Source organism: Phyllostomus hastatus, unplaced genomic scaffold (assembly GCF_019186645.2).
Source record: "Phyllostomus hastatus isolate PE091 unplaced genomic scaffold, TTU_PhHast_1.1 phas_contig_118, whole genome shotgun sequence".
In the NCBI taxonomy this organism is placed as follows: Eukaryota; Metazoa; Chordata; class Mammalia; order Chiroptera; family Phyllostomidae; genus Phyllostomus; species Phyllostomus hastatus.
In genome coordinates, this window is record NW_025333543.1 from 11,646,337 (window position 1) to 11,665,814 (window position 19,478).

Below are 19,478 nucleotides of genomic sequence, written 5' to 3' on the forward strand. Positions count from 1 at the left end.
CCTACAGACAAGATTGCTCTATCTGGCAAAGCTATCATTTAGAATTGAAGAGTAGGTACAGATCTTCCCAGACAAGAAAAAACTAAGGCAGTTCATTATCACCAAGCCATTATTATATGAAATGTTAAAGGGACTTATTTAAAAAAAAAGATCAAAACTATAAACAATAAAATGGCAAAAATACAAATCTATCAATAACTGAATCTAAAAAAAACAAACTAAGCAAACAAGAAGAACAGACACAGAATCATGGGTACACAGGGTGTTTTTACAGTTGCTAGATGGGAGATGATGTGGGAGAATGAGTGAAGAGGTGAGGGGATTAAGAAGTACAAATTGGTAATTACAGAATAACCATGGGGATATAAAGTACAGTATAGGAAATGGAGTATCCAATAACTTATATGCATGACACATGGGCACAAACAATAGTGGGGGGATTGCCTGAGGGAGTGGGGGATGCTTCATGGAGGGGTGCAAAGAGAGAAAAATTAGGACAACTGTAATAGCATAATCAATAAAATATATTTTTTAAAAAAGAGTTCATAGCATCTGTGATGAAGTAGAGGAACGCCTCTAAGACAACACACTTTCTGAAGTTGATAGGATTGCTGCCTTCTTCCCTAACTGAAGCACATTATGACAATGTGCTTTGTGAAGTTCACCTGTATTTAAACAGAGAAAATGTATGAAAAGAAGGAGTTACTGGATTCTTATATTCCATGGATATTTGAACTTTTAAGAAAACTTTTTCTTTATGTTCCATGCAACTTTTAAAAAGTAAATAAATAAACAGTGTTTAACATGTGTTCCACTGGAGAGTACAACCAGCTGGTATGGCCTTCAAGGTGTGAGAGACAGTTATATAGGTGTAGAGACTGGCTCTTGAGAAAAAACATGCAGAAGGGATGCCTTGGAGCCATACTTCACACAATAGGGAAGTAGAGATTTCATCTGTGTGTTAAGTCTTAGCAATTGATTTTTTCTTGAAGTCTGGTCACCAACTTTTCACTTATGCAGCTGACTGAGTATGGGAATTCATTTCTCCAAGCTTAATATTCATATCTATACATAAAGACTTTGGGCCTGATGGCTCAGGACTGTTTTGAGCACTGGAAATGTAGCTAGTCTGAATTAAGATACTCTACTAGTGTTGCAAAACATTCTGAATTATGAAGACTTAGAAAAAATATAAAATATTTCTAATTATATTGATTATGTGCTGACAGCATTTTGGATATTCTAAAGAAAATGTATTATTAATGTTAGTTTTATTTCTTTTTGCTTTTTATTTTGGTTATCAGAAAATTTAAAATTACACATGTGGCTCACATTAAATATCTATGAACAACACTGAGTTAGACTCTAAAGACACTGTAATACACTGATAGTGCATAAAATCAAGGTTCTGATATTACCACTTATTGATGTTAAGTTACATGGCACAAGTCCCAAATTTTCCATTGACCCTGGCAAGTTATTATATCTCTCTGTGCCTCAAGTTTCCTCATCAATAAAATAAATCACACAACCTACCTTATAAGGTTTTGTGAAAATCTGCCAAGTTAATAAATGCAAAGAACACCACCTGATGTAGGAGACCATTCTGCGTGGCATGGGTCCAGCTCCTACTCAGAGATGCACAGGACCCATGCCCCTGGATAAGTTCTCCCATGGGGAATCAGGCCTGCAATGTGCCTAGGCCACTATGAGTCTTGCTTTTTGCTAAAACTCCCTCACCCTGAATTGAGGACATTTACCACAAAATAACTTCCTAAAATCCATGCTAAACCTTCCAAGGATCAGTGTAACCAGTTCAACCACTTTTGCCTTTTCATTTGCAAATATCCCTCTTCTGTGATGTGATTAGTGGCATTGGCTCCTTTGTTTTCTATAAAAGGTAACCACCTAAAGTGAACCTGTGCATAGTAAATGAGGACCATCATGTAATGGGCGGAGAAACCCAATAAAGACCTGTCATGGCAGAGGCCCAGGCTTTTGCTCCCCTCGAGAAAAAAGCCATGCTGTTTCTTTTCCTCCACCAGACTCAGTAGTCCATATGAATGTCTCATTTCATCCATAATGACGCAGACACTGCGGGCCAGTGTCTGCATGAACCTGACACTTTATAAACACCATATAACTATTATTCATATCTCAAACTTTTTTATTTTATTGAAAGAATAATACTTCACAGGATGAAGTTAGAATCCAATAGAATAATGTTTTTAAAATTTATTTATAAATCACAAAAACTGGGTAAATACTAGTAACTATTCAGCTCTTAAAGTCCATGAATCTATTCAACCCTGATGGCCATTACAAAATTTAAAGCTCTCCAAAGTAAATATGAGTTCAGGTTTGTTTTTTTTTTAGTTAATTTCGGGGGGGTAGAAACAGAGAGAAAAAAATTAATTTGTTGTTCCACTTATTTATCCATTCATTGGTTGATTCTTTTTTTTTAAGATTTTATTTATGCATTTTTAGAGAGAGGGGAAGAGAAGAAAGAGAGGGAGAGAAACATCAATGTGCGGTTGCCTCTCACATGGCCCCACTGGGAATCTGGCCTGCAACCCAGGCATGTGCCCTGATTGGGAATCAAACTGGCGACCCTTTGGTTTGCAGCCCACACTCAATCCACTGAGCTACACCAGCCAGGGCTGGTTGATTCTTATATGTACCCTGACTGGGGATGGAACTCTCAACCTTGGCATGCTGGGACAATGCTCTAACCAACTGATGTGTGAGCTATCTGACCAGCATGAGTTTAGCTTTCATACTCACAGTAGGCATGTTTACTGTGCATATTTTTATACCCTCTTATAAACTATGTTCAGAATGATCTTTTAGTGAGTATTCAAAAAAGTTGAGGACCGATGCTAACCTCATTCTCAAAGTTGTATATATACTAAACATTTAAGTTGCTCTTTCAAGCTTTTAGACAATAAACAACAAATTTATTTCTCACAATTCTGGGGACTGAAAAACTGAGATCAGGATGCCATCATGTTCTGGTGAGGGCCCTCTTCCAGGTTACAGACTTCCTGTTGTACCCTCACTTTGATACTGCATAGTTTTTTAAGTTGACTTGGGGCTTTCTACAACATATGGTACTTTAGAAGTATTGGAACATTGTGAGAAAAAGATTTAAACTATAATATATAGTAGTACAGCTCCTGAGGGAAAGAAAGAACTTTTTTTAAAAATTATTTTCAAAATATCATATATACTTGGATATTTATTACAAGAAATAGATGAAAAAGTAAAAGGCATTTAATTCTTAGTTACCATAGGCACTATTCTAGGCACACAGGACACAAAGATAATCAACATAAATAGAAATCTTGGTCTTACGGCTTAATGCATTATCAAAATTATTGAGAGCAAGTTAAATATCTAACATTGTGTATGTACCCAAGTTAGGGGGTAGTGTTGGCATGCATCAAAACTGAGCTTTTTTGATTTTTTACAAAAACATCATTCTAACATAGTCTGAATAATATGAAAGGTTCAGTCCATCTCTTCACCAGATGTCAATTTATGTATGACCTTCTGTGGTAGTAAGTCTAATCATGAAACTGAAACCAGAAAAGCTGGTGTTCGTGCTCCCTGTCCCATACCAAACCCAAAAAGCAGTGACAGGGATTGACTCTTTATGGTCACTTTATTCAGCTGGATGGTGATCTCAGAAGTTTGTGGACCATCTTACATTTTCTTTCAAGCGAGCCTTTTTGTAACAGAAGACAAAGTGCAATAAGGGGTTTTGAAATTCAGGGAAAATTAGATTAAAAAAACTGCAGCATTCTCGCCCTGAGCAATTAGCAGTTCCAGGTGGGTGGTCTTCTGTCTCTCCCTGGAACATAATGGCTTGGTTGTCTCCAGCTGTGCCCTGGGAATTTAATTCCCATTCAAATTTATAGAAATTAATAGTGCATAAATAAAAAAGGAAAAATCCTTCACAGGAAAGTGAAACATGAAGGGCCCCAAGATAAAAGTGTGAATTTTACATATAATGGCCATTTAAAGTTAAGTTTAAAAACTGTTTAGGTTGTAAGAGTGATAGGGGACTCAAGAGTTGGAAAATTTTAGTTTAAGATAAATAGTTAATAAGCCTATTAGACAATGCATATGTTAAAGCTATTGTTTCAGGAACTGCAGATAAGGCCCACCACACCAAGAGAGACAGCTGACCTCATGGGGTACTGTTAAAGCTAAAGATTACTGCCTGGGGAACAAGTGGGGGCATCCAGGCCATTGTGTTCCAGGGAGAGACAGATGACCACCCGTCCCTGTCCCTGGGAACACCTAACTTCCCAGGGCAAGAATACTGCAGGGTTTTTTTTTTCTCTAATTTTCCCTGAATTTCAAAACTCCTCACCATACTTTGTTTTCTGATATGAAAAGGCTGGCTTAGAAAGAAAATGTAAGACGGTCCATTAAGGTACAAACTTCTCAAATCGCTGGCCATCTGAATAAAGCACCCATAAAGATTCAACCCCTATCTCTGTTTATTGGGTTTGGTATGTGACAGGCAGCACAAATGCCGGTTCTTTTCCAGTTTCAAAAGGGGGAGCAGATTAAGCATGGGCTGACTGCATTCAATGGAAGGTAAATGTTGAAAAGGCTGCATGGTGTAGTAGAAAACATTCCCCAGGGCTGGGAATCTAAGATTAACCTGGATGTAGTCCCTGAATCAAAACCATAAATGTTGAGGTGCAGAAGGACCAATCTATGTGAAAATGTTTTATATAATGCTAAACAGTACATATGAGAGATGATAGTAGAAAGCTGGGAAAATTCCTGGCCAAGTAGAATTCCCAAGTAAATGGGAAACTGACACAAAAAAAACTGAGACAGGAAAGTTGAACAAGACCAAACAGTTTGAACAATTTGCAGCCAACTGGTGAATTGCAAGACTATCTTCTCTAACCAAAGACACTTGAGAGCAAATGGTTTATACCTCTCCTCCCTAGGGAGAGAATACATAGTCTCCCTGGCCATAAACCACAGATGTCCTGGGAAGAGAGGAGTGCTAATGCAAATGAAGAGATAACACCAGAACAAAGGGACCCAGTTTGGGAATAACCTGCATACTCCCCAGTCAGATTCCCCTCCCAAGTGGAACAGCCTGTCTGCATATCTGTGCTCCCCCTAGGAATTTCCCCCTTCTAAATTCCCATGTTTTCCCTATATAAACTGGCTTCTAAAGGCTCAGGAGAAGACAGTCTGTTAGGGTACATAATCTACCATCTTCTCAGATTGCTAGCCATCTGAATAAAGCCCTCATAAAGATTCAATTCCCTTCTCTGCTTATCGGTTCTGGTAGTGACAGGAAGCCCAAATGATGACTTTTCTAGTTTGAAATATACCTGGACCTGAATACAGGACATATTTGATCTAGTGAATACTTAATTGATAGAGAATTTTAATTTTATATGATGGAGTTGTTTTTAATTGATTTACCAGATTTACTTTGAAAGGAAAGCAAAAGACCTGTGGATCTCTTGAAAGAAAACTGTTAGTAAAGACTTGGAGCTTTAAAAGACCTGTGGTTTTCAAGTAGAACAAAATGACAGCAATTCTGGAGCTGCATACCACAACACCGCAGGGACTGGATGAGGCATTACACTTACTAAAACTGCCACAAATATCCACATTAAGAATTCTCACACGAGGAGAAATTATTTACCTGGATGCCTAACACTACCTAGACAACTCCTTGCCCAAACAACTAGGAATCAATTCTGGAATGTTAGGATAATACCTTTATTCTACAGTTTTAATTGGGATTAAGTTATATTTAATTCAAAGTCAAAAATATTTCAAATATTGGAAATTTTATGGTAAGATCATTTCTATTTCTACCTTTAAGCCTGTTCACCTGCCAACTTCTATGTAGCACATTGACATTCCAAGAGATGATGGGTAACAGCTAGAAGTTTGGATTATAGTTTATAGGTGCAAGGCATTTGGCATTTTGAGTCTTTAAGAACAAGACTCACATTTTTTATAATTCATGGATACAATAGTATTTCTTATGCCCCATGGAAATGATTGATTACCCATTAAATCTAGCCAGGTCAGAAAACAATTGCTATAAATCACATATCAACTGCCATTACAGGATGCCGTGATCTAGATTAGATAAAGGAGAAAGGTAATCCTAACCAATCTCTATGAAGTGAAATTATACATATACACCCAGTCCCAGTCATTACAGCCTTCTAAAAGTGAGCTACCATCCTACTTCACTTTGTTGAGCACATTGTTCTATGCTCTCCATGTTCCAGAGATTACAAAACCTATCACCTGCTCTGGTCTTTGCTCAAGCTAAGAGGACTTTGGCTTGTAGCTTTTTTTTTTTTATTGTATTCAATTAGTAAAATGGATCAACACTACTTTATATAATAACCTCTTATATTCAGCTCTAATTTAGGCCCAGAAATGAAGGGAAAAGAATATTCTAAAAAGAAGACAAATAAAATGTAAGAAAGATAATCCTGACTTTTTACCTAAGAGTAATATCCTTGAATTATTTTTCCAAGTAGTCAGTTTCTGTTTTAACCATTTTCCTGTCTCTTTTATAGATAATTATTAATAATATAGACAAAATTAGATTATCTCTATTCATCATTTTAAATTTATATGTTATTAAGCTTTTAACTCTATATTGATTAATGCAGTTTAATTTTGTTTTCAGAATACATCACCTTTTAACTACTGAAAAATTAATAGTCAGCCCTGGCCAGGTTGCTCAGTTGGTTAGAGCATCATCATGCTGATATGCCAAGGATGCAGGTTTGATCACTGGTCAGGATATATACAAGAATCAGCCAATGAATGCATAAATAAGGGGAACAACAAAAAGATGTCTCTCTTTCTCTCTGTCTAACCCTTCATCTCTCTTTTTCTAAAATCAACAAATAAAATTTAAAAAAATTTAAAAATTACCTTTAAAAATTAATAGTCATAAGTCCAAAGCCAGATAAACTCTGCAGATATTTCATCATATATTTGAGCACCAGAGGTTAGGATCTCAAAGAATAAAATATCAACTCTTGGGAGCTCTGGCTACAGCCTGTGTCTAGGAAGGGAGACCAAGTCAGCAGCTCAGGAGAAGGAAACTGCAGTAGTGGTGGTGACAGGAGGTGTCAGGTAAGGATGAGCAGTAGGAACAAACTATCACCAGGGGCTTGGTCATCACCAAATGTAACATGGGGGCAGCATCATCAACTGGGAACTTCAGTCTTTGGTGGAAGCATCCTGCTTAATGTGTTGGTACTGAGCCTGCGTAAGAAGGTGAAGCCATGGAGAAAACCACAGGCCATTATCTCTGATGAACATAGATGTTAAAAACCTCAACAAATATTGTCAGTCCAAATTCAGCAATACATTAAAAAGATCATATGCCATGATCAAGTAGGATGCATCCCAGGGATGCAATGATTATATGATATTCACAAATAAATAAACATAATACATCACATAAACAAAATGAAGGACAAAAATAACATGATCATATCAATAGATGTTGAGAAGCATTTGATAAAATCCAACACCCATTTATGATAAAAATACTCAGCAAAGTGGAAATAGAAGAAACATACCTCAATATAATAAAAGCCATATGCAAGAAACCTATAGCCAACATTATACTCAATGGGCAAAAACTAAAAACTTCCCATTAAGATCAGGAACAAGACAAGGGTATCTGCTTTCACCACTCTTATTCAGCATAATACTGGAAGTTCTAGCCACAGTGATCAGAAAAGAAAACAGAATAAAAGGCATCCAAATTGGAAAGGAGGAAGTAAAACTCATTATTCACAGACAACGTGATAGTGTACATAGAAAACCCTATAGGCTCCACCAAAAAACTACTTGACCTAATAGGTGAATTTGGCAAAATAGAGAGATATATAGTTAATATTCAGAAATCAATTGCATTTTTGTATATCAAAATGAAATATCAGAAAAAGAAACTAGGGGAAAAATATTATTTATTATAGCAAGAAAAATAAAGTACCTAGGAATAAGTTCAACCAAGGAGATCAATAGAACAGAATAGAGAATACAGAAATAAACCCATGTCTCTATGGTCAATTATCATTTGAAAAAGAGGCACTAGCATATAATGGAGTAAAAATAGCCTCTTTAATAAATGGTGTTGGAAGAACTGGACTGGTACATGCAAAAAGTAAAAATAAACTAGACTACCAACTTATACCATATACCAGAATAAACTCAAAATGGATAAAAGACTTACATATAAGAAATGACACTATAAAAGTCCTAGATGAAAACATAGGTAGGAAAATTTCAGATATCCTATGCAGCAATATTTTCACTGATACATCCCCTAGGGCAAGGGAAAAAGAGGAAATAATAAACAAATGGCACTATATCAAATTAAAAAACTTCTTCATGGCTAAAGAAACTGTCATCAAAATGCAAAGAAAACAGACCACATGGAACAAAATATTTGCCAATGATACCATACAACTTAATACCAGGAAGACAAACTATCCAATTAAAAAATGGGCAAAGGACCTGAGTAGATATTTCTGTAAGGAGGACATAGAAATGGCCCATAGACATATGAAAAGATGCTCAGCATCACTAGTCATCAGAGAGATGTAAATTAAACTCACAATAAGATATCATCTCACACCCATTAAAATGGCCATCATTAATAAATCAGCAAAAAAGTGCTGTGGCAGATACAGAAGAAAGGAACCCTAGTACACGTTGGGGGAATGCAGACTGGTGCAAACACTATGAAAAATAGTGTGGAATTTCCTAAAAAAACTAAAAATGGAACTGTCTTTTGACCCAGGGATTTCACTACTGGGATCATTCTCTAAGAATCCTGAAACACAATTTGAAAACGTATGTACTACTATGTTCACAGTAGTGCTATATACAAAAGCCAAGGGCAGTAAACAGCCCAAGTGCTCATTAGTAAAGAGTGGATCAAAAAACTGTGGTACATTTACATAATGGAATAACACAATGTGTGTTACTGTGTACAATGTATGGTACATTTACACAATGTAGTAACACAGCAGAAAGAAGGAGCTCCTACCTGTTGTTACAGCATGATGGAACTGGAGAATATTATGCTAAGTGAAATAAGCCAGGCAGTAGAAGACAAATATCATATGATCTCACCTATAAGTGGAGTGTAATGAGGAAAAATAAAGTAACAGACAAAATGGAACCACAGGCATGGAAACATGGAACAGACTGACAGTGTCCAAAGAGGAGGAGGGTGGGGGATCATGATGGAAAGAAGGGAAGGATCTAGTCAAAGAACACATATGAATGATCCACAGACATGGACAACAGTGTGGGAATATACTGTGGGAGTGGGGTGGGTAAGGGTGGAGGGCAACAGAGAAAAAAAATGAGACAACTGTAATAGAGTAACATTAAAAATTATTTTTAAAAAAGAACTCAAAATAAAATAAAATATTGGTTCTTGGCTCCTAACCTGCATGAGTTATTAGAAAATGGTTTGAAATTACTGAGTGCTAAGGCAAGTAAAGAATCATATAAATGTTAATAAGGCTAAGAAGCTAACAAAGTCCCGAAATCCAGAGTAAAGCCTTATCCAAGAAAACTTTCTGCTTATAATACAAATAATTATACTAATCTTATTAAATTAAGAAAAGCATAGAGTTCATGTGGGGATGTGTCACTGGTTCTTTTTTTCTTCAGTCTCTTTTAAATTTTCTTCACAGTGCCTCGTAAGATACCTTTTTCATAAAAAAATGTGTGGAGCACCCTCTATGTGCCAAGTTCTGTTCTGGCATCAGGGAAGAACAAGGCAAAAGAAGAGTGTCTGAACTCTTACAGGATTCACACTGTAGTGGAGACCACCACATTTCCTGAGTGAAAAACATAATGCCATTCCAGGACTTACTTTTAAATTCTTTTTAACAAAATTGGAAAGATATTATCGCATTGTTATTTTAATGAAATGTCTATCAAATTAAAGTAGTAACTATATTACGAGGTATGGGAATTTTGTTTTTGTCTTTGTTTTTCAGAGGTATTACTCTGTAAAAAGAAAATTATAACATTTAAAAATTAAAAGAAATATAAGTGGAAGAACTAATCAGAAAATCAGAATGTAATACTAGACATTTATGGGAATCTCTTTAATTAGTGTCTAAGGTAAGATTCTTTACTTTCAATGATGTTTTAATTATGCCCATTTATCAAAAAGCTAAACACCACAAAAGCTTAAATAACCATAATCTGCTCATATTATCATATAAATAGTGTTTAAAACAATAGCCTTAGTGCATGTAAGATTTAGGTAACCTCCGAATAATCAAAGAAAAATGCTTTATACTTCTTCTTTTTAATCCTTACCTGAAGATATGTTTTTACTGATTTTTAGAGAGAGTAGAAGGGAGCACCCCAAACATGAATTGAACCTACAATTTAGGTATGTGGCCTGATTAGGAATTGAACCCTCTGGTGCACAGAACAATACTCCAACCTACTGAGCCACCAAAATGCCTTGTAGTTCTTGAGTTTAAAAAATTATACTGCAATTTTATTCTATGAAAATTTATGATTCATTTGTCTATGGATCCTTCATGTAGCCTGAATACTAAATTAAACTTCCCCCTTCTTAATTACTTTACCAACACTTGCTTTGCCTCCTCACTATCTCCCAATACAAACACACACATGCACACGTACAACTCACTGTCATGTTACACTCACATGGGTCACTTTTTTGTCTTGATTGAGTCTAATTTCATCTGAAAAAAGATCAGACAAAAAGGGAAATTCAACAACTTGGAATATTTCAATAAATCAAGGACTTTCTATCAAACTCTTAACTTTAGCAGGCATTAGTAGGGAAACTTGCATTTGTTCTCTTCATTCAAAGGATCACATTTAAATAATGTTTAATAGAAGTGTTTCAAAGACTTCCAGAAAAAGATAGCATGCTGTCTTTATTTAAAACTATCACTTTGCTCATGCAACATTTAAGTGCTGTTATTAATAACACAATAGTTTCTTACCATGACCTTATAAGCCTTTAAGCCTGTGTCTCTCACTTGTTAATCCCTTGTGGTCTGACTTGCTCTTCCGTAACTGCTCTCCCAAAGGTTGCTAAGGATTTCCTCAGCACTAGATTCAAGGATATCTTCTCATTCCTCATCCTTTTTACCTCCTAGATACAAACTACATTGATGACTACTCCCTCCTTTAAATTCTCTCTGGCCTCAGGGTGTAGATGGCAGGCCCTATGGTGGTCCTCCTTTCAGTTTGTTCAATCTAATCCTTCTATGTTTTGTTGTTGTTGTTAAATGCAAATACTCTCTTAATTTTAAATGCAAATATTCTTGCATCTAAGGGGAAGGATCTAGTCAAAGAACATATATGAATGACCCACAGACATGGACAACAGTGTGGGAATATACTGTGAGAGTGGAGTGGGGAAGGGTAGAGAGCAAAGGAGGAAAAATTAGGACAACTGTAGTAGAATGGCATTAAAAATGATAAAGAACTCAGAAAAAGTAAAATAAAATATTGGCTCTTGGTTCTTAATAACCTGCATGAGTTATTAGAAAATGGTTTGAAATTACTGAGTGCTTAGGCAAGTAAAGAATCATATGAATGTTAATATAATAAGACTAATATTCTTAAATGCAAATATTCTCTTTGATTTTCAGTTTGTTTTTAGGGGAATGGGCATGTTTATTTACCTTAACCTTCTTCTATCTAAATAATCAATACCTTAGTAATGTTACCCAATAGTTACCCTAGTTTCATCATCATCAATAGGTAATTCTTGAATTTGGGATTTTCAATTCCAAATCCATATATCAACATAGGAATGTTCCACCAGCATTTCAAATTCACTATGTCTAAAATTACCCCCCTGGCTGGTGTAGCTCAGTGGATTGACTGTGGGCCTGTGAACCAAAGGGTCACTGGTTCAATTTCCATTCAGGGCACATGCCTAGATTGCAGGCCACGTCCCCAATAGGGAGTACGCCAGAGACAACCACACATTGATGTTTCTATCCCTCTCTTTCTCCCTTCCTTCCCACTCTCTAAAAATAAATAAAAGTAAAATCTTTAAAAATAAATTAACTCATTACCTTTCTCACCAAACCAACTCCCTCTTTTTTCAACTTTGGCTATCCCTGGGTAAGGGTCTCCTACCTCCCAGTTACCAGGCTCCAAACCTTAGAGTCAATTCTTATTCCTCAGTCTCCTTTGCTTCTCTTAACTAATCACTTGATTTAAAAAATATGGTTTTTATGTCTTCTTACAAGCTGAATTTATTCCTTTGTTTTGGTTCATTCCACCCCCTCCACTTCTACCAGTTTAGGCTATTCCTACTTTGTAACAACAGCTTGTACACTGGTCCTATCTTTTGATTTTTCACATTCTGCAAGATATAGGACAGTGATTCCTACTGAATAGGACCTTAACAAATATTTATTGAGTGAATTAAATAAAGGACTAAGGTTTAAAGTTTTTCAAAAAAAGGAAATTTTCAACATAAAGATCAGAGAAGATAATTAGCTAAGTTTTTAAAAGCCTGGATCTTAAACTGAGAAGGAAGGTCTTAGAGATTCTAGCTTTAAAATTAAAAATGAACTATACTATACTTTGGAAACTGCTTTAATAGACTAAAGAGAAAATTCTGACAAATATTTTAGCATTTTGTAAAGAAACATGCCTTCTTTCTAAGAAAACAGATTCTTAGATTCTTAAACTTTTTTTTAATATTTTGTTTATTTATTTTTAGAGAGGGAAGGGAGAGAGATAGAGAGAGAGAGAGAGAGAAACATCAATGTGCGGTTGCTGGGGGTCATGGCCTGCAACCCAGGCATGTACCCTGACTGGGAATCGAACCTGTGACACTTTGGTTCGCAGCCCGCGCTCAATCCACTGAGGTACGCCAGCCAGGGAGATTCTTAAACTTTTAAAACTCATTATAATTATGAAGAAATGTCACTGTTAGAGGTGTTCGCAATTATAGTTATTCTAAACCCCTCAGGCATGATTTTTAAAATCTAGTGGTAGTTTTTTTAGGTCTAGTGTATTCTTTCACCATTCTGTTCCTCAAGCAGATAAAGTACAAGGCCCATGAAATTTTCAGTTACTTAGATGTTAATGTGAAAAAGGTCACCTTTTGCCACAGAGTAGGATCTGGAAAACATTATCACCATATAAATGCATAATCTCCTTTTCTGTTGGCTAGTGAATTTTTAAAAATAATCTATCAGGAAATGTTTCTTTGGAGGGTCCAAGATGGTGGTGGCCTAAGTGGATGTTACACTCACCTCTTCCCAGAAATAAGTTGGAATTACAACTAAAATATAAAACAATCAACCTGGATAACCAACTGAAGACTACCTGAATAGAAGTCTTATAATAAAGGATTTACAGAAGAAACCACAAGACTGATAAGAAGGGCACAGATGCAAAAAAGTGCTGGCCCCACATCCATGGGCAGTGACCGAGATTCCAGAGGGATATCTCAGCAGCAGAGCTTCCCCTGAGAAGCATAGCCTAGAGGAATGATATAGTCCTATACTCTGGACTCTCTGTTGCCCCATCCTGTGGAGATCACACCCTGCTGAGGAGTCAGCTTCCAGAGTGTTGAGGTCTGGGAAACCTCAGGGAGTGTCACTGACTGAGTGATGTGGCTTTGGTGTAGGAGCCATTCCCCCCATTATTCCATGAACCTGACTGGGGCCTTTCCCTCATGGGAGATCCTCTATCCCCACCCTCTGAACTCCAGGTGTTCCTAGCCTTCTGGGGTCTGGGAAGAATCTGGAACAGAATGAATGGTATGGTTCTGGGGCAAGGGCCACTCCTTCCACCTTACCACAAGCCTGGCCAGTACCTCTTCCGCATGCGAGATCCACTAGCCCCACCCTCCCAACTCTGGGATGCTTCACCCTGGTAAGTTCTGGCTCCTGGCAGAATCATGAACAGACTAAGTTGTGTGGCTTTAGAGCAGGGCTCATTTCTCCCTCACATGTATGACCAGTGCAGAGACTTCCCTTTAGTTGGCCAAATCTTGCTTTGTTTGGGCCTGACAAACTACGCTGGCCTTGTTACAGAACAGACCTGGGGGGAGGGAATAAATGATGTACTATTACCAAATGGACCCATCCTTGTGCTCCAGAGGTCCCCTCCCCATCCTGGGTTCCCCTCCCCATCCTGGGTTCACCTTGCCCACCACCAGGGAGGACATCTCTCAAGCCAGAGATTGGTGAAAAGAAAATGGATTATTTATTTAAAAAGTTATACAGACTTAGAGTAATGGCTTAACGTCTTCGTTAAAATACTAAAGTCCTTTAGAATACCTGCAAACTCACAGTCCTTCCTTCTCCCCTTTTCCAAGTCTGGGGTACTGCATCTCAGGAAAAGCACTAGAAGTACGTGGTTCAGGCAGCCCCTCAGTTCTGGCACCATCTGCTGTGTCACCATGGCGATCTCCAGGTAATCCAGAACCATGTGGCACCTCCTCATGGCCCACCAGCAAGAATCCTTTCACCCCTTTTCTTCCAGGCAAAGTCTCTCCTGCTTCCTAAGCCATGTGGCAAAAAGGGCACACCCTACAGCTGCATGGCCCCAAAAAGCCCCAGCAAGGCTGCCACACCTGGGTTTAAATCGCAGTGCCAATCTTCCTCTGCAGCAACATTTCTGACTCCTCCCACAACCAGTTACACCTGCCAGCATTCCCCTATCCTTCCAGCTTAACTGGGCTGCCAAAGTGAGTCTGGGCAGGCATGGCCGCATGGCGTGGAGCCAATCATCTCCAAGCCCTCATGTGGGCACTACAACTAAGGAGAGTTGCCTCCCAGTTACAGCCTGGGTTGAAGTCACTCCCATCCCCCTGGCTCAAAGCATGGTCACAGCTATTTAACATATCTATGAAACCAGTTAAAGGTTATAGATATGTTAAATGACCATTCTACAGGTTATCTGCAAAACTGTTTCTATTCAAAACAACTCTCAATGGCCCTGCTCCAGGTGTCCCATCCCCCAACTCAGACTTGTAGGGGTGAAGACATCCTATATAAATATCTTTCTAATATTTCCTGGACACCCCGAGTTCTGGGCCTCATTTGCGCCCCCCCCTTGGCTACACCCTGTTACAGCCTCACACTGATGACTCCCTGTGACCCCACCCCACCACAAAGGTTTGCAAGCACCTGACAGGTGGCAGTTAGACTTGGTATACCTGTGTCACAGGTGGGCACAGGTAACCAGGTTCTTAGTGATCAGGACAAAGAATTGAACTGAACACCCAGAGTTTATAGCAGAGAACATGGGAGCAGGCCAACTCCAAGCAGAGATTGACTTCATGGGCTGAAGGGACTCTATTCTTATAGGGCAGATTCTTCCTGGCTAGTTTTGGTGGGCTTTTACTGCACATGTACAAGTAGTTGTATTACTTTAAAGCTACTGCACATGTGGTCTCCCATGATTTTCCCTGAGTGGCCACCAGGGAAGAGGGTCCCACAATGCTACCGAATTGACCCCCGTTTCTCCTTGGGTCCCCCTGTACTAGGTTCACCTTTCCCTTTGCCAGAGAATTATAGCTTTCCATGTTAGAGACTGGTGAAAAGGAAAGGACCTATTTATTCAAGTTATACAGACTTAAGAGTAATGACTTAATGTCTTCATCAAAATCCCAAAGTCCCTTAAAACACCCACAAACACACACAGTCCTTCCTTCCCCCCTTTGCCCAGTCTGGGGTACCGTATCTCAGGGAAAGAAATAGAAGTCCATGGCTCAGGCAGCTCCCAGTTCCTCCCAGTAATCCATGCTCGGCTGGTAGGTATTCCTTGGTTCCTAGCACCATCAGCTGTGTTGCCGGGATCTCCAGCTAAAGCCACATGGTGGTTCTTCTCATGGCTGCAGTGGTGGGGGAGGTGCTGGGGGGCACCATGGCCAAAGGCATGTGGTCCTCCTTACATGGCCACAGCCGCATGGCTCCCTCTCCTTACATGGCTGCATGAGTCTCCACTCAGCCAAAACCACATGGTTCTCTCTCCAGTGACCACCAAGTCTGGGTTTAAATATCCTTCTAGCTTTACTGGGCTGCCATCCATGAGTCTGCACAGGGGGGGGGGGGCCATGTTGTGGAGCTAATCATCTCCAAGTTCTCATGCAGGCACTGTAACTAGGGGGAGTTGCCTCCCAGTTACATCTTGGGGGGAAGTTCCTTCCATTCCCCTGGCTCAGAGCATGGCCACAGCTATTTAACATATCTATGAAACCAGTTAAAGGTTATAGATATGTTAAATGACCATGCCAGAGGTTAGCTGCAAAGGTTAGTTGCTATGCAAAATAGCTCTGAATGGCCCTGCTCCATGTGTCCCTTCCCCCAACTCACACCTGTGGTAGAGGGTGAGGACATCCTATATGTATCTTTCTAATATTTCCTGGACACTTTGAGTTCTGAGTTCCACTACAAATCCTTCTTTTGGGGACCCTCTGGTTGCATTCTCCTACACCTGGAGACATTTACTGAGTGGCATCAGACCCAATATGGACATTGTGTTTGAACCTGAATCATCTGGTGAACACCACTGGCCCCTATCTGGTGACTCATTAAGAACCTACCTCTTGCAATTCAAATTCCACCAGAGGCTCTTTCAGAGACTAAGCATATCAGGGAGGCCATTGGAGGTGAATCTTGGGTGCCTTGGGACTTTTGCTGGCATGCTTGTGGGCCCAGTGCCTTAAAACAGCCTTGGTAAAATCCAGCCTTGGTACATATCTCAGTCCATCCTGTGCATAATCAGGACCAGCAGAAGCATCCGAAAACAGTGGATCATTTGGTAGGTCCAAACAGGTTGTCCCAGGCCAGTCACAAACAGCATCCATTATTGGTCTGCACCCGAAGAAACCCCAGAAACAACACACCCAGTGGCCAGCTTCATACAACATCAAAGCAGAATACAATTAGCTTCACATGTGGCATATACAAAATAAAACCTTGGCAGGCACCAGATCCTGCTGAGGCAAATTCTGCTTTGTATAGTCAGCATCTGCACAGCAGCTTGTACAGTATGGTTGGGGTCAATCTTCACAGTCAGCCAACCATGACCCCACTCACCAATGGGTGAATAGTAATTGAGATTCAATTACAACAGGAGGGCCATATAAGGCACACACAGGACATTCCTGGAGCCTCCATATCTGGTGATCAAGGCAACTGTATCACTGGGTTCCACAGGACACCTACTGCATAAGGCCACCCTACCAAGACTAGAGGTCATAGAAGATCTACATTACACATAGAAACAAACACAAAGAGGCAGAAAAACTGATGAGACTAAGAAATGTGCCCCAAATGAAAGAATAGGAGAAATCTCCAGGAAAAAAGCTAAAAGAAATGGAGGTAAGCGATCTATTAGACATAGCGTTCAAGACAAAAATCATAGTGAGGACTTCAAAGAGCTATAAGAAAGAAAGAAACCATAAAGCACTGGCATCCAGCAACATATTTTGGAAATCTTGGGGATCAAAACTGTGTCCTGGAATTTGAGCCCATGATTGCTAACAGTCTTGCCAAGCTGTAAACTCATGGACAGGAAGGAAGAGAGCCTAGTCTCTTTATAGGTTCAGGGATCCCTAGCACTTGGCAGAGGCCTTGGGTGGACCTGGTAAGTGTCCCAGGCTCCACCCAAGGTGAATAGTAATCTGGACAGCATAGTGACACTTGTGGGTAATCAAATAGTTGGAAACTTGGAGCAGAAATCCATATGAAATTTCTTGCTATATGGCCCATGAAGCAGAGCACATATCTTTAGATAAGCTTACTTAACTTTAAGCCACTTAGAATAATACTGAACTTATGCCTTTGTCTTAGTTCCTGTCATGTGACAGAACCCACCACTTCTCTTAATGAAAAACCAGACTCAGGAGTCTCCAGAAGAGGTAAGAGGGCAACCTGCCTATGAGCCTGCAGGCAGGAAACTTCATGAGTACACGGAGTCCAGAGCCCAAGCCTTGGTGCCCACCTAGTATGTAATTGCTCAGCTAGTTTCCTAATGGAAGTTCAGCCATGGAGACCTTGCAGTTCTGTTCCCATTAGCATATGCAAGGGAAACTAACATTCTTTCACTCTGGCACAGCTACTCAAAAAGTTTTATATTCATGTTCCAGCCCGTTAGCACAATGTGCAGTAGAGTATGATTCCAGAACTGTGGCGGATCAATGTTTTTGTTTCAGACATGTGTTGTGCATGACAAATGTGTAGTCTTTTTTATTCTCCAATGTTGTGTAATATACATTTTGACTAAAAACATTTTTTACAACACTCCAATAAACATTTTGATTTTAAAAAAGGAAGCCATAAAAAAGAAACAGTCAGAAAATAAGACTACAATATCTGAAATGAAGAATACACGAGAAGGAATAAAGAACAGGGTGGATAAATCAGAGGATAGAATCAGTGATTGGAAAGACAAGATTAGAATAGCTGAAAACAAACAATCAGAGCAGCAAAATTCAAAAAGAATTTTAAAAGTGAGGATAGTTTAAAAGACCTTTGGAACAACATGAACATAACAACATACATATCATAGGGGTAGAGAAAGAGAAAAAGGAGAGCAAGAGATTGAGAACTTATTTGGATAAACAATAAATGAAAACTTCGTAAACCTAGTGAAGGAAAAATACACTAGTCCAGGAAGCACAGAGTCTCAAATCAGATGAACCCAAAAAGGCGCAAATCAAGATATATCATAATTAAATTATACAGATTAAAGACAAGGAGAGAATCTTAAAAGCAACAAGAGAAAGCAGTTAGTTATCTACAAGGGAGTTAACTAACTGACTTCTCAATAGAAACATTTCAGGCCAGGGGGGATTGGCATGAAATAGTAAAAGTGATGAGATCCAAGGACATACAACCAAGACTACTTTACCAAGCAAAGTTATCATTTAAAATTGAAATAAAAAGAAAGAGTTTTCCAAATGAAAAAAAGCTGAAGGAGTTTGTGACCACCAAATTGGTTTTACAAGAAATCCTAAAGGATTTTTTTGAAGAAGAAGAAGAGAGGAGGAACATAATTAGAAGAGTAAAATGGCAATAAATATATACTTATCATTAATCATATTAAATGGTTTAAATGTGCCAATCAAATATCCATGGGGTAGCCAAATGGATAAGAAAACAAGACCCATATATGTGTTGTCTATGATAGAACCATTTCTAAATTAAAGATACACACAGACAATAATTAAAGGATAGAAATATATTTTATTCAAAAGATCATTTTTTAAAAGTTGGGGTGGCAATAATTATATCTGAAATATAGACTTTAAAACATAGCCTACATAGTAAGACACAAAGGACACTACAACAGAATATAACCATTGTAAACATTTATGCACCCAACATAGGAGCACCTAAATATATAAAGCAAATTTGATGAACATACAAGAAAATATCAACAGTAATACA